Genomic DNA, 16774 nt, shown 5'->3' on the forward strand with positions numbered 1-16774 from the left:
TTAAGTACGCGGCCCTTGAGGATCGTTGAGGCTGCGTACTTTAAGGCTGCAGACCCTGAATTGGGATACAGCCATTTTATACAAACACAAGATAACGAGAGGATGGGTAACAGGAGGAAACACAGCTGGGGATAATTATTGAGAACGAGGCAGGGGAAGAAGAACTAAAGTTGAAAGACTAACAAAATAAAACTGGAAGTAAAAGAACACAGGAACAGAAACGCACTCTTGACACAGAGAAGACAGGAGGGCAGGATTAATAAAACACAAGGACCCAAAAATACAGTCTACAAAAAAGGTACAAACTCAAACACACAATCAAAAAACATCATTAGAAGAACATACGGAAATCATAAGAACACTCTTAACTAAGAGGTTTCTTCCTGTTAAAAAGAAGTTTTTCTTCCCCACTGTCACCAAGTGTGTGCTCATAGGGAGTCGACTCATTTTTAGGGTTTTTTCTAATATTGGAAGGTCTTTCCTAGAAGTCTTACGAAATCAAGCGCTTTGAGGCGACTGACTGGCAATTGGTGCTATTTAAACAAAACTGAATTAAATTGAAATTCATTGAATTTTCTAATGCTAGCCAGAGCTCAGCTTCCCATCTTTGTTTGAAATGTGGACTAATGTGGTATTGTGAGTGTTGGGGGAAAACTCTGTAAAAGACCCAGGAGAAATAAAGACACAATGAGACAAGATCACTTTTTATGCTTTAACGTGCACACGGGTAAGCTGTTCAGAACAACTCACAACGTGTACAGAGGCTGGGCACTTTTTATAGGAAAGACAGTGAGAACAGGATAAGAAAATACAAAACAGATAAAATAAACAACTCCATATGTGGCGCTAGTCTCGTCAGCAGAGAGCTGTGAGAGATAAAACAATCTAAAACAATATGTCCCAAAACAGTATGTCTTTGCTGAGAAAGTCTAAAAAGATAATTCTAAACTACCGTATTTCCCGGACTACAAAGCGCACCTGAATATTAGCCGCACAAGCTAAAATCAGGGGAAAATCCTGTTTTGTACATACATTAGCCGCACCTGACTAAAAGCCGCAGGTGTTTCAATGTTGACTTATCATATGTAAGAGAATATGCACAAAGGGAATTGTCAGGAAAGAGATGGCTGTTTGGAGACACACCCCTTTTATTAATATTTTGAAAAACAAGTTATGGGTACATATTTGCACATGTAGTACATAACAGTAACCTACAGCACACCAGGAAAATAGATTCGGACTACCTTTTAGGCTCAGGTGCAGTGACACGGCTTTAACAAGAAGAAAAGTCAGTCATTCACCATCTTTCTCTTCTTCCTGCGCTCTAAAACCACCAAAGTCCTCTTCTCCAATGTCGGAAACGAACAGGCTCAGGATGGCTTCGTCATCCACTCTCCGCTTCTCTCCTTCGTTGTCACTTTCAAAACCAAACAAATCCTCGTTGTCAGTGTCAGAGTCGAACACCCTCAGAAGGGCCGTGGCGGTGTCCTCCTCTCCATCATGCAGCAGTCCAGCCCTTCAAAATCCGTTGGTGATCGTGGATGTTTTCGCACTTTTCCACGCTGTCAGAATCCACCGGTGGAGTTGGGCATAACTTGCTTTTCGCAAGTTTATCGCCGCTCGTCATCCACGCCTCCCGCTGAATGCGTAGCGCTACTTTGAAGTTTGTTTTTCGCGCTACTTCGTACGGCACTACGTTGCCTGGCGGACGGACATGTGACTAACATACCACTCTTGAACCCCGATCCTTCCGCCAGGCAACGTAGTGCCGTACAACAGCGGAACAAACAAAACAAATCGTCTTACGATATGACAAAAATCATGGAAAATCCATAGAAAAGCCGCACCTGACTAAAAGCCGCAGGGTTCAAAGCTTGTGCAAAAAGTAGCGGCTTATAGCCCGACAATTACGGTAATCTAACCATAGACAAAAGGGCATGCTTGCACATTTAAAAGAAGGTAAAGAAACATAGAATCATTTTTCCTGTAACATTCCCTCCTGTTTTAACTTATTTTAAATGTATACAACAATTGTCTGTGAAGGTTATTTATTAAGTATCTTAAGCATTTTTTTAATTTTCAAAATGTCAGCATAGCAGAAATGGAAATCATTTGGTCTAAAGAATAAAACAAAATAAAATAATAAAAAGAACAAAGAAAATCATAGTAAATGAAAATCATAGTAAATGAAATAACAAGTGGAATAAACAAGAAAAAATAATAAAACTAAACTACAAAAAATAAAAGGATGAAAACCTTATGTTTAAAAGGATGAAAACCTTATATTTAAAATGAAAACTACAACAAATAAAAGGATGAAAACCTTATATTTAAAATGAAAACTACAACAAATAAAAGGATGAAAACCTTATATTGTACCTGCATAAACTACTAATGTGTTAATCAGTGCATGATCACTTGACAAGTCATTTTTAATCACCACGTCATTCATTAGCAGTTATTACAAGTTCTCCTCTAACAGAATTGCAACGGGATGCTGTTCTTCTTGAGGCACGGCAACATAAGCAGTCATTGTAGTTGTTATCATCTTTGAAATCATTACTCTTAGACATGGCGGTGTAGCTGCTCCAGATGTGTGGTCAGTGACATATTTCTGCAGAATGGTCAAATTCTGCAAAGCTTCATAAATGTCTCCGCTTACAAACTCCTCCTTGTGATGCTGTTAGCAGGTCTAGAGTCAGTCTGTTCTGCAGCACCATCGTTCTGATGGCCTTCTGTTCTCCTGCTAAAGCCGGTCCCAGGGTCTTTGTCAAAGTTGATGCGTCGTAGCAGAGCATATCGGTTGATCTCCACATGATCCCGCACCTCGGCAGCTCCAATGCCGGGGATCAAGCTCTGTAAGAATTTCACTCCTCCTCAGATGCGAAACTCTGGTTCCTTTACTGCTTGGTGCCGTCCGTGCACATCCTGTCTGGTACTGAGTCTTTGTTTGTAGTGGCATCCGGTAGATAGGTGAGTAGGCAGCTCCCCCACTGCCCGCGATCCATTGTTCATCACACATACTGGCAGTTGCGCTGCGTTCAGCTTGTTCAGTAGAATTACATCAGGCAGTGGGTCTGAGACTTGGGGCCAGGTCAGTAGGTAGGTCTGTCCGGAACAGTTCACATTTGTGGGTGATGATGACCTCCAGGTTGCTTTTGCTGGGATGCTGTAGTTGGCCTTGGACCAAAGAGTACCGTAGCCTGGATGTGTTGCCAGGCCCAACAGACACCAACTGCGATCTTCAGGTATGCTGTACGGCCACAGGCCAGACGTCTGCGAGGATAGGGGCATATGGGTACATGCATAGCAGTCAGTTTTATTATTCCAGTGAGCTGTAGTGTTCATAAACTGCCACCAAAAGTTAGTGGCGTAGCCATGGGGAAACTTGGTGTACTGTCCTTTGTCATACAGTGTCTGCCTTTTCTTCATATTGCGTGACTTGTTGTCCCTCACGGAAGCAAAGATGAGGAGCCCGGCCATGGTCAGGGCCACTGCAGTTATTAAGAGCCACCACCTCATGACGACGGGACACACCCTCCTGTCGCGAGTAGACCCCCCGGCCAGGAAAGCTGACCCCTCCACCGGGCGAGATCACAACAAGTGGGCAAGCCTGCTGTCAGCTGTGTTTAGATGGCTTCACTTACTCGCCTGCAGTGACTCTGATGGATCCAGGATGGTCGTTCCGCAATTTTGCAAGCGGTCGGTGTAGTGAGGAGGACTTGGTATGGCCCCTCCCACCTGGGTGTGCTCCAGTTTTTCCTTTGGAGCACCTTGATCAGAACCCAGTCACCGGGCTTTAGTCTGCAAGACACTGGAGAAACATCATCAGGTTGTTGATTATGTACAATGATCTCTTTGTTTTCCAATAGCTTAGACATCCATTCTGCTAATGTGTTTTCTCTGATTGCTTTGTCTATTGGTTGACTGGTGATCGGCAGTGGGAACGGCCTGCCATGAATGATTTCAAATGGAGTTAGTTTATGGGAGCCTTGCGTTAAGCGCATCCACATTTTCACTAAACCCAAACATTCAGGCCACGGCCTTCCTGTTTCTGCCATGCATTTCCTGAGCCTTTGTTTTATAGTGCCGTTAGTTCTCTCTACAAGGCCTGCGCTCTGAGGGTGATAAGCACAGTGGTGTTTTATGCTGAAACCGAGTGCTTCAGAGACCTTAGTGATGACATCATTTACAAAATGAGTGCCGTTGTCTGATCGTATCAAAGCTGGGATGCCATATGTGGGTATGAAGTGATTGCACAGGCACTTTGCTACTGAAATTGCATCTGCCTTTTTCACTGGATAGATTTCCGGCCATTTTGAGAACACGTCTATAACCACTAGGGCGTATTTTGACCCTTGACATTCGCTTAGTTCAATAAAATCCATATGAATTGTGTGAAAAGGATAAGGTGGAGTGGGAAAACGGCCTCTTTTTGGTCGCAGATTTCCCTGAGCATTATATTTTTGACACGTCATGCACGTTCTGACAAATTGTTTTGCTGAAGTTTCAAAATTTACAGTGTAGAAATGAGAGTTGACAATACAGGTCATTCCCCCCAATGACAAATGCGTATAGCCATGAGTCACTAATGCCGCCATCTTGTGGAGAGATTTTGGCAGCACTGGCTTGCCATAACACATCATTAAGTCGTTTGTCAGAACTGCACCGTGTTTTAGCCATTTTGCCTGCTCTGCTGTGCTTGCTGCTTTATGTTCATTTTTCAACACATCCAGTGGAATCTGATGTGTGTTTACTGCCATCAATGTGATGTTTGTCTTTTGTGCCGCCTGTTTTGCTGCTCTGTCAGCAAAGTTATTGCCTGTAGCAATGAAAGAGGCGTTGTAAGAGGTTGGCATGCTGAACTGGTTTTCCGGTTGGTGTAATCATTCCTCTGGTTTTCCAGATTTTTTGCAAAATGATGCACAGCAGAGAAAACATACTGGCTGTCTATATAAATGGTTATTTGTTTATCTTTGTGTATTTCACATGCGCAAATCACAGCTGACAGCTCAGCGCTCTGTGCAGAATATGAAGAAGAAAGTGGTTTTGCTTCTATTATTTTACTATCTGTGGTTACTGCGTAACCTACACAATTTCGGCCTGTGCTGTAAGGTCAAATGCTGTTCTCCTAGCTTCCACACTTGCTGATCATAAGGTGGATCTGGGCCTGGAGTTTGTTTAAATCTCAGAATGTTGTGATACTCGGTCGGTTTCTGGAAAGTGGATGTGGCGGGTGTCATTTAGCATGCACTCAGGTGTAATACCAGAAAAGAATGGCATGACTGCTATCTTAAGTTTTGTCAGAGCGTCTCTACCTAGCAAATTTACTGGACACGACGGGTCATATGCATTTAATAAAGCACCTGCGGCCACTTGCTGTATGTACTAGTTCTAAAGGGGCAGTTAATTGTTGTACAGTTGTGTGGCCTGAAGCTGACTTTACAACTAATTTGTCCTTTGAAAACTGTCAGTTTAAGTGGCTGCCTCAAAACTGTTTTGCATTATTTCTCTGTGGCCTACTCCTACAATCTCGTGTGAAGTGACCTTCCTCTCCACGGTTCTAGCAGGCGTTGTCTCTATGTTATCTGCTGTTTCTGCGTGGCTGTCTGCAGCCTTGGTGTTTGTGACTTTGCTCGCCTCTCTGTTCCTGATAGCCACCTGCGAATTAGTGTTTTAGTCTGTTGTCAACACGTCAGCCTTATTTCTAAGTTACAGAATGCTTCTTCTCCTTTTTTTTTTTTTTTTTGGTTTGGGAGAATAGATGCAACTCTACATTTTCACTTAAGGCATTTTTAGATAATTTCTAGTTCTTCAAACAATTCATGGATCTCACACATTTCAAACTTTCAAGTTAGGGTTGTTTCCCATTTATACAAATATATATATATTTAACTTTGCATTGCTCACAGCTCATAGCTCACAGCTCTAAACCTAGGCATTTTTCAATCATATGCCTAATCACTATGTGTCACTGTGATTCTCAAGTATTGTCACAAGTTCGTTTAAATTCGTTTCCAAAACCAACAAAATAATCAAACAAAAACAAAAAACATAAACGTGTCAGGACACAAAAGAAAAAAGAAAAATGCTGCCACCCGAACAAGGCAGAAGTCTGCATATGTTGGCTTGTAATAGCATGCAGCTTGTAACATGGTAGACTAATGTGCCTGTGTTAATTCAGCTCCATATTATTGTGTGAAGTTGCACTGGGTTGGGAGTGGTTTTGTGGTTGTCACATTTTTGGTGAGCCAATGGCTGGAATGGGGTTGGACTAATTAGAGGCAGGTGTACTTGATTGCACTGATACACTGGTCTTCTTATAGCCCACACTACAAACACTGCTGTGTCGTTTTGTCTCTCTGTGCAGGTATGTAATGTGATGAAATCAGATATGATTGGGATGGATGGGTTTTGCCCTATGAATTTTATATTAAGTGTGTCGTTTTGTCTCTCTGTGCAGGCCAGGGCCTATTATATGCCACAGCCTAAAGGCAGCAGAGTTGCAGAGGCTTGAGTGACCACTGACTATATGCTTGCAGGGTGGTGGGTCTCCAAGGACAACTTCTAACCCTGTTAAAGGCAACATGTGGAGTGCAACTTGGCTGTGTGGCATAGCTGGCTCTGGCCTTGGGACTGTGTGTTTTTATACAATTCTTAAGTGGGACACTGGACTGTTTTATCTTTTATCTCTTGATTTATTTTTTGTCAATAAATTATCTTTTAGAATTTTATTGACTGACATCTTTTTGCCCATGACTGAAACGGTTGGTCAGACCTAGAGTCTTTCTTTGGGTGTGTTACAGCAGCTTCTGCTCTAAAAGAAACAAATAAATAAAAAGAAAAGAAAATGTGGAACATGCTCATCAGCTTAGCAGTGTCTACATATTTAATTCAGCTTCTCAATCCTGTAGTTGTAGCTGTTGTCTACAGGGTTTTGTTTATTGGTTGTTATTATAGGTGTGCTCTATATCTCAGCAATGTGTCATTCTAGAATGATAAGTTTCAAGCTGGTCAAGTGCCTCTATGCACTTCATTAGTTTAGTTATTCTCTGTATTGTCTTCATCTCACATGTCATTACACTGAGTTTCAGCAAACCTTAAGCTTGATGCAGACTACTGCTTAACAATTATCCACCTCACATCATAACCGATTAAGGTGCCTCTTCATATTAATATTATGTCATTGTTAATATTATCCTCTTTGTCTTATATAACAGCAATAGCATATTATAATATTTTATCAGTGTGTACCACTATACTACTCCTGAGCCAATTTGTTAGTTAGGATCATCTTATTCAGCAAACAGATAATTTAGAATTCATCCAATCTGTGGTCACATTTGTTCTCTCTGTTGCATGGCGGACCAGGCAGTTCTATTATAATGTATTATTTATATTTTATTTTGTATCCATCAAGGGCTTCAGATGACCTGCAGAATCATCCTTTTCCCAGGGTGGAGACAGTTACCTTTTCACACACTGTCCTTGGCTGAACAATGACACAGCCTTAATATACCTTATTTATGTTATTAAAATATTTTCGTGTGACTTATTTGCTTTATATTCATTTTATACATGCTGGGCATGGTCATCATGCCAACTGTGTTTCATTGTTAATATCACTTTACAGGTTGTTATCCTTGCTATTATTAATTTCAAATACTCTAAAGATAATTTCTACTGTAATTTTCCCTTCATCTTTATTTCGTACTTTTTATATTTATATCTACTCAGTGGGGTCTGTTTTCAACCCTTTTAAACTACTACAAAACTACTGTGATCTCTAGTTTTCACTTAATAAGGGATTATTATGTTCTTCCTGATATGGGTGCTGCTGCAGATGCGGCTGCAGGAGTGAGTGATGGTTTACTAAAAGGATTGTGGGAACTGCACAGTGTCTCGTCTTCTGGTTTTACTAAACTGGCAGTTGAGTTCTGGGCCCTGTTTCAGGAAGCCGGTTTGGAAAACTCAGAGTGAAAAACGACACTCACGGTTGAGTAACCCCGAACTGTCCAACTCGGAATATTCCGTTTCAGAAAGGCTGATAACAATTAGTTCAGTCAACGCGGAGTTGCTTTAACCCCAAGTGAAGCGCGCGGACGAGGATACATAAAGCCCTGATAAGCGGAGCACAGATTAAGCGAGTCACCATGGAGACGGAGGGAAAGAAGGCGCGGTCAATGTATTTCACAGCGCTTGAGGCCGAAATTCTGATGGCAGCATATGCCGATAACATGCAAATTCCGCGGAAAAAAGTAACACAGCCACAGCTGCAAAAGAAAGGGAGCATGCATGGCAAAACATAGCCGACAGAGTCAATGCATGAGTGTTAATATAAACATTGATCTAGGGATTTCCACCCATTTAACACGTTATTTTATCATATGTTATTTTATTTGTTATTTTATACATTTTATTTTGTGATGTGATGTGAGCGCAGGTGCAACCCAACAGGCCCCAAACGTGCCTGGCAGCAAGTAAAAATGAAATATAAAAATATAGTCCAAACAGGTAAGGTGTAATTGTATTATGAGCCATAGTGCTTGGTCTGTTTGTCCCATGTAAATTAATTGCAGTTAGAGGCTACATTAATTTTCTTTCTGTAAGCACTTATTGAAATTATCTGAGCACATTACAAGTACATATTTGCTTACTCTGTATGCTCAAATGTGGCCCGTTATAGCCAACAGAAAAAAAGCGGAGGCCCGAAAAACAGGTGGGGGTCCTCCACCACCACCACTCACAGAGGCTGAGCAGTTGGCCCTCAGCCAAAACAGTGGGCGCCCTGTGGCTGAAGGCATCTCTGCGGGGACATCCTCTGAGTCAATAACCCCGCAAGACACAAGTGCCTACATAAGGGGTAAATTCAAAATAATACATGATGTGCATACATCCTTTCTTCACAGTCACCTTTGCAGTGCGACACATTCATTTGATAAACTCTTTACCATAATGAATTATTTTGTAGTGAAGTTATTTTCCGACTGATTTTGCCTTCCCTCAGTCTTGGTTGTCTTTGAGAGCATAATGACAATGAAGTGTAAGGTGCTTGGTATGTTTGTTAATTGCCATTTGGTCCCTTGTAAGTTATAAGTGACCTGTATAAACCTCATATTCTATCAGTTGATGGTGATGGTGTACTGCATCTGGTGCAGCCTCCTGTTGAGCCAGACCAACATGCAGTTGTGAGTAATACTCCACAGATTATATGAGTTTACAGTAGAACAGCAATGTTGTTTATTTCTTTACTACAGGAAAATAATGAAGAAACATTGACAGCTGTTACAGAGGAGGAAGCAACAGAGACACTTTATGAGGTTTACATCTTTTAATACTTTGTGTACAGGAAATACAGGCGACCAATAAAGCCAGTTGAACAAAAAATCTGTTTATTCTTCTTTCAACATGTTGAGGTGATGGGTCAAAGGAAATGATTGTGACATATGGTGTCTCTGACTGCGCTTCCATCTTGTATGTCCGTGGGAGGGTCAGGATGTTCATGGTTTGGATCACTGCTGATGTCTGGTTCAGAAGGACAGTGTTCTCCTCTAATTGTGGCAATGTTGTGAAGAATCACACATGCCACAATAATGTCACATGCCCTTTCTGGGGTGACCCTGAGTCTTTGCAGGCACTGGAACCGGGCCTTAAGCATTCCGATAGTCATTTCAATTCTGGCTCTTGTCCTGCAATTAGCCAGATTATATCGCTGCTGTGGGCCCGGTTCAGGGTCAGGGTAAGGGGTAAGCAAATAGGGTAAACATGGATACCCCCTATCACCAAGCAAGTAGCCAGTGAACTCTCCTAAGACAGAAGGATACACTTCAGTTCAAATGTCCCTGAAGCAATTGGTCTTTATATATTTTAAAGTATTCTCAACTCACCATGTCCAAATTTTGTGCTCAGTGTACATTCACGGAATATTTGTGAGTCATGGACAGAGCCTGGCCACTTGGCTTCCACATTTGTGATAATGTTGGCAGCATCACATATGATCTTCACAGTGCAGAGAACACAAATTAGCATCCATTACTATAATGAAATAATTTGTTAGTTTGACATGCTACAGGGAACTATGTACCTGCACATTAATGCTGTGGAAAGACTTCCTGTTCACATAGTCTCCTTCATTTACTGAAGGAGCAATGATTGGAATGTGAGTGCCATCTGTACAGCCAATCACGCCTGGGAACCCTGAAAATAAATGTGCAATTTAAGTAGTAGTCCAAGTATCACCACATCATACATTAAGTTTTGGTCATCCTGATACCTGCAATTTTGTGGCATCCCTCTTTGATAAATCTTGTGGGTCTATGACCGGGGAACACCACAGACGAGTACAGGAGACGTTTCAGTGCAACTGTAACATTCCTGACTGCCCGACAGACGGTAGCCTTGGAAACGTGCTCAGCGTCACCAATATTATACAGAAAGCTCCCGTTTGCAAAAAACCGAAGTGCAATACAAATAATATGTAATGAACTGAGAGCATGTCCGCGATGTGTCACATGCGTAATATATGGCCTGAGGATGTTATCCAAATAACTTAGAGATTGTGCTGAGAAACGGTAACGTTCGCACAGAAAATCATCAGGAAATGATAAAATGTCCAAACGCGCTCTAATCACTCTCTCCCGGCGGAGAGCTCTGCGGAGAATTTGGGCTTCACGATCTACTGGCTCTTCAAGGAAGTGGCACGCCATGTCCGACACTTCCTACTGTCAGGTTTCCGACAAAGGGGCGGAGACAGTCAGGGTTAGTTGTAGTAAACCTGCTAGGGGGCAGGTTAGCTTCACGGAGTGTGTCGTCATAGTGACTCACTCAGGCTGCAGCTGAACTCGCTTTGTGAAACCGAAAACCCAGAGTTTTCGTTAACTCAGGGTATACTTACTCAGTTTTTCCACTAAACCGGCTTCCTGAAACAGGGCCCTGGTCTTCTGACTGTTTATATTTTGTTTTCTTAAATCTCTCAGTTTACAGACACTGTTTTTGTCCGGCGTCTGGACTTTTCTTTTCTCACCACTGCTCGTCAGCAGGAATGAGTTTTAATTTCACTTGCTTGATTACCCATCTTATTTATGTATTTACTTATTTTTGTTTAAGTAATATATACACAATACAGCTGCTATCACCTTCGCTGGTATTAGAGACGAGAGTGGTTGCTCACACGCCCTTCTACTTTTGGACTATTTCCAAAAGCGGTGTGAACTTTACGAGACGGAACTCGACCGTTCTCTCAACTCACCAGCACGTCAGTGAATAGCAGTAAAAGAAAAACACAGGAGGAGCAGCTCAGTCTCTTATTGGACCGTGAAAATTCAGCTTGCTCCGTTAATTAAAACAATACACACATTCACAGCTTCGACGCGCGCGCGACCAGAACCCTTATGATAAGGGGAGCTCCCAGAGCTACTTACTCCCTAGACCCAGTCTAGACCCAGCTGGGGGAGCTACCCAGAGCTCCAAAGCTACCAGTCGACGAGCTCCCAGAGCTACCAGTCGACGAGCTACTTCCGCTATTTTAAATTCCCTGAATTCAAAATGCGCTTTTACGCAAGATTGTGTCAGTGTGTCTGTATCTACCTGGTCAGTGTCGCCGGGTCTGGTCCACCTCGATCGGGTCCCACCACCGTGGGTCGCTTTCTAAGACGTTGGCCAAGACCCGAATTTAAACGCTCTTGGACTTTTATCACACACCTGGTGTGTGAGCTGTCGACAGACGAACAACGTGGACTGGTCACGGAGATGGGACACGATGGAGGCGCTCCGGCTGTCGAAGGACCAAGAAATGTTGGGGGAAAACTCTGTAAAAGACCCAGGAGAAATAAAGACACAATGAGACAAGATCACTTTTTATGCTTTAACGTGCACACGGGTAAGCTGTTCAGAACAACTCACAACGTGTACAGAGGCTGGGCACTTTTTATAGGAAAGACAGTGAGAACAGGATAAGAAAATACAAAACAGATAAAATAAACAACTCCATATGTGGCGCTAGTCTCGTCAGCAGAGAGCTGTGAGAGATAAAACAATCTAAAACAATATGTCCCAAAACAGTATGTCTTTGCTGAGAAAGTCTAAAAAGATAATTCTAAACTAATCTAACCATAGACAAAAGGGCATGCTTGCACATTTAAAAGAAGGTAAAGAAACATAGAATCATTTTTCCTGTAACAGTGAGCATCTCTAAATGTCCCTGTTCTGTAGCCATAGAAAACTAACCACCTGTTAAACTCACAAAATGACTGTGCATTGTTTACAACATAGAACAATACACAGTATTATAATATGCGAACAACTTCCAGTTAGCTCTGATTTTCTGCTTTTACTAGCATTTTTAACTTTTTTATAAATCTTTTTTATGCACAGATTGGAAATAATTATCACTACAGAGCTCCAAATATTTTTTAAATATTCATTCATTTGAATTTATTAATCAAAAATGATAAAAATGTTTACAGCTGCTCATTTAAATACCCTGTTTTGTTTCCACGGGCAGGTTGCCATGTGGTGCTTTGGTTCGTCAGTGTTCTAAAACATGCTTGACCTTGTTAGTAATTATTCCTTCGTCCTTGGCCTCTGTTGCGTCTAATGTGTGGGTTCAGGCAATGTGTCTTTTTCAGCTCCAGTCCTTTCAAAATAAAGCATGTGCATATTAAATTTCACATGGAAAGTGAAGAAATCTCCTTAAGATAATAAATCATGCTAAATGCCTCAGTTTGCCACTAATTGAAGTTGCTTAACTTTTGCTTAAAAATTAAATTCTTTCCAAAACAATTCTTCATTGAGCCAATTTTTTTTTTAACCTGAGAGTGATAATATGATCATTTATGGGAATATGAGCAACTTTCTACTTACAGTGAGTGAGGACCAGTGAACAAGCGTTTATATTTACACCACACAAAGAGTTCATCAACTTTGGCTTGTAAGAAGGTCGAGCCAGTGATCAACAGATGGAGCCCCTTTGGGTTTAAAATGATGTGGTCTGGCTCCTTAGCGCTGGTCTAGTTCCTCGTTCTGTGCCAAATATATCTGGCTCTCCAAGGAAGTCCTGTTTGTGAGAACTGAGAAAACAGATGAGCAAAATGCATCACAGGAAACGGATGATGTCAAGGTTCGAGTTTGTTACTCCCCTCGAGTCGTAATAAAGCTCAACTTGTTCCTTGTGTTTTAACTGACATTTATTTCGGACAGGAGGATTCTTCGACATGCCTTAACTTGTAATGATGTCCAACCACAGCCGATACAATGCCGTCAGAACTCATTGGCCTCACTCAAAGGGAATAAAACTTTAATCCTTACATCGTGGGGAGGTCCAAAAAAGGCACTCTTTTATTTATCTTACTATTTACTATCTTACTGTGGACGTGCAAACCTCGTGGCTCGTCTCAATTAGCTTGCTGAGTGTGCCAGCCAAAAATACCCTCTTAGCAACAACAGACGGAACTATAGAAAAGGTTCCTATCTAATTGCACAATTAGTAAAAATAACACATTTAAACATATAAATCCAATGAACAAAACATGAATTACTATTGATTTATTTCTTAATATTTCAACTACTAATTGTTTCAACCTTACATATCTAATAAAATGAACTTAAATGCGAGAGTTGCCTATGACGGCAGCTACACTCCCACCAAATCACTTGTGATTTCCACCTATGAACTTATGAAATGTAAACTAATCTGCTTCTAATAGTGTCACAGTCTTGTGTATAGGTCTGTCAAGTAGAACTGGTTTACTCAGTCTCTTTCCATGGTCATCTAACAATGAGTCACTCATTAACAGTTGTACTTTGCGTATACATCCATCTTCACTCGGGTGTATGGCAACAACTTTGGCCAACTTCCAGTCGTTTCTTGATGCTTGGTCATCTTGTACGATCACTATGTCATTGATCTTTGCATTTCTATTTGTTCTGTCCTTGGGTAGATCCTTTCGCGTTTGAAGTGCCTTGATTTCCTTGCAGAAGATTGATCTTTGTACAATGGATATGACTTTAAGCTCGGCTTCTTTCCTTTCTTCAAGGTTAGTGGCTTTATTGCTTCTCCTTTCCAAGCCCTTAAACTCTTTCACAAATCTGAGAAGTCTTGCCATAGCTTTGACCAACCTTGACCAACTGGAGAATTTCAGAAAACGTTCTGCCAAAGAATTTGTTTCTGTAGTTGTATGGAGTACAACAACTTTGCGTACTTCTGGATCCTCTGCATCAAGTTTCCCCACCGTGACTTCTTCGTGGGGAAGTTTCTCTTGCCAAAGAAAACTTGGACCACTAAACCAGTTGGAGGTAATGAGGTCTTTGGCCTTCAGTCCGCGCGAGGCATGATCTGCTGGATTGAGATCTGATACCACAAACTTCCATTGCATCGGTTGAGTGCTTTCCTTAATACGCTGAATGCGATTTGCAACGAAAACATGGAAACGTCTCGCATCGTTGTTGATATATCCCAAGACAACTTGAGAATCTGTCCAGAAGAATTCTTGAGCATCTTCTAGCTCCAACTCTGCTTTGAGCATGTCACTAATCCGCACTGCTACAACTGCTGCAGACAGCTCCAATCGTGGCACCGTAGTAACCTTCGTGGGTGCTACTCTAGACTTGGCAAAGACAAGAGCGCAGTGGACTTGTCCTGCTTCACTGACAGCTCTCAGGTACGTACAAACACCATACCCTGAAACACTTGCGTCTGAGAAATGGTGAAGCTCGTACTTCTGAACTGTTTGAAAATCTTTTGGCACGTAACATCTGTCAATTTTGACATCTGCTAGATTTTTTAGATCCAACAACCAGGACTCCCACCGTGACTTCAGATCGCTTGTGAGTGGTTCGTCCCAATCTGCTTTCTCTCGACACATTTGCTGTAGTATCTGCTTCCCAAGTAGAACAAAAGGTGCCACAAAGCCAAGTGGATCATAAATAGAGGCTACTGTGGACAACACTCCTCTTCTGGAAAGTGGCTGCTCGTTCACAACTACTCGAAACTGGAAATAATCCGAGTCGATGCACCATTTGACACCTAGGGCTCTTTCAATTTGTTGCTCGCCCAGTGACAAGTCCTTTCTTACTGTTTCTGCACAATCTTCTTCCGGTAGCGAATTAAGCACTTGCTTACTGTTTGAAACAAACTTGTGAAGTCGCAAGCCTCCTGTGCTGCAAAGTTCCTTTGCTTCCTTCACCAAACGAATTGCCTCTTCTTCTGAGTGGAAACTGATAAGACCATCGTCCACATAAAAATTTCGCTCAATGAATCTTATGGTAGCTTCACTGAACTTGCCTTGACCTTGTGCAGCAATATACTTGAGACCAAAGTTCGCACAGGCAGGGGAAGAAGCAGCTCCAAACAAGTGTACGCGCATGCGATAGACAGATGGAGTAGAGTTGAAGTCTCCATTGTCCCACCACAAGAAGCGAAAGTAATTTTGATCTTCTTCTCTGACTCTGAATTGATGAAACATGCGCTCAATGTCGCACATCACTGCAACTGGACCTTTCCGAAATCGGCACAGGACCCCCACTAGAGAGTTGGTTAACTCTGGCCCTGTAAGCAGGTAGTCGTTCAAGGACACCCCTCCGTACTTTGCTGAACAATCAAACACCACTCTTATTTTGCCAGGCTTTTGAGGATGATACACTCCATGGTGTGGAATGTACCAGGCAGGGCCTTTGTCCAGGTCTACAGAGGGAACTCTTTCTGCATCACCACGCTCTATAGTCTCTCTCATGAACTCTGTGTAGTCTTTGTGGTATTGCTTGTCCTTCTCAAATCTTCTCTTCAAATTTTTGAGTCTGTGTTCTGCACAGCTCCGGTTGTTTGCCAGACTTGGTCTGTCTTCCTTAAATGGCAAAGGTAACTCACAGTGTCCATCTGCTTTCATCTTCACTCCTTCTTCCATTATGGAGATGAACCTTAAATCTTCTTGTGAGAAGTGTGAATCTTCCACCTTTCTTTCATTGAAGTCGGACTCGAGCACTTTAATTACATCTGCAGATGTGACCACCTCTTTGACTTGTGTGCGACAGACGTATTGCACTTCTTTGACCAACTGCTCAGCTGACTGATTGGGTGTCACTTCCTTGACAATGATCTTGTGGCTACATCCTATGGCATCCCCATAGTCAACACATGGATTAGCTCCTCCAACTATTGTCCAGCCAAGGTCTGTTCTTTGGGCAAAAGGTTCATTATCTTTTCCCGCCACAACTTCTCTGGGTACCAACACTTGTGAACAATTGTAACCAATGAGCAGGCCTACGTCACATTCAATCAGTGGAGCGATTTCTTCAGCCAGGTGCTCTAAGTGTGGCCACGCTCTTGCTGTCCTTTGTGTGGGAATATGACTCAAATTCGCAGGAATAAACTCTCTTGTGTATGTCACAGGAAGAGGAATTCTCCTTGAAGAAGAGAAACCTCTGACCTGTAACCCAGACAGCCTTTGACTTGGTACTAAAGTGTCTTTAGAAGACATTGTCGAGAGCTTTAACTGCACACATTCCTTCTCTGCATCCAGAGCATCTGCCTTTTCCTTCAAGACGAATGTCGTGTCACTTTGGCTATCAAGAAGAGCATAGAGAAGAATCTCATGTTCAGGATTGCTTGTTGTGGATAACCAAACTGGAATGATTGTAGATGTGAGATTACTTCTGTCACTTTGAATCACACGGTTTGATATTGCTTCACTTGGTGCTTCCTTGGGTTTGGTTTCTCTACTCTCTTTATTGCCTTCCATCTCTTTCATTTGTGGTTCCTTGTCACTTTCCTTTTCTTTCC

At 42.0% G+C, this 16774-nt stretch overlaps 1 protein-coding gene and 1 long non-coding RNA gene across 2 annotated transcripts in view; one reads left to right on the forward strand and one right to left on the reverse strand.

Annotated features, from left to right (window-relative positions):
- Positions 1-16774, forward strand: part of mmp17a (matrix metallopeptidase 17a) — a 125593-nt gene that overhangs the window by 46438 nt on the left and 62381 nt on the right. The window lies entirely within an intron of this gene.
- LOC146665944 (uncharacterized) lies at positions 2084-12156 on the reverse strand. Its single transcript, XR_014912700.1, has 3 exons — positions 11587-12156; positions 2368-3814; positions 2084-2256 (listed from the first exon to the last, which is right to left on the reverse strand). It is a non-coding gene; the product is annotated as an uncharacterized LOC146665944 (long non-coding RNA).

The sequence above is a fragment of the Rhamphochromis longiceps genome, linkage group LG7 (assembly GCF_057381845.1).
Source record: "Rhamphochromis longiceps isolate RC_006_pf linkage group LG7, R_longiceps_female_GT1.1, whole genome shotgun sequence".
Taxonomy (NCBI): Eukaryota; Metazoa; Chordata; class Actinopteri; order Cichliformes; family Cichlidae; genus Rhamphochromis; species Rhamphochromis longiceps.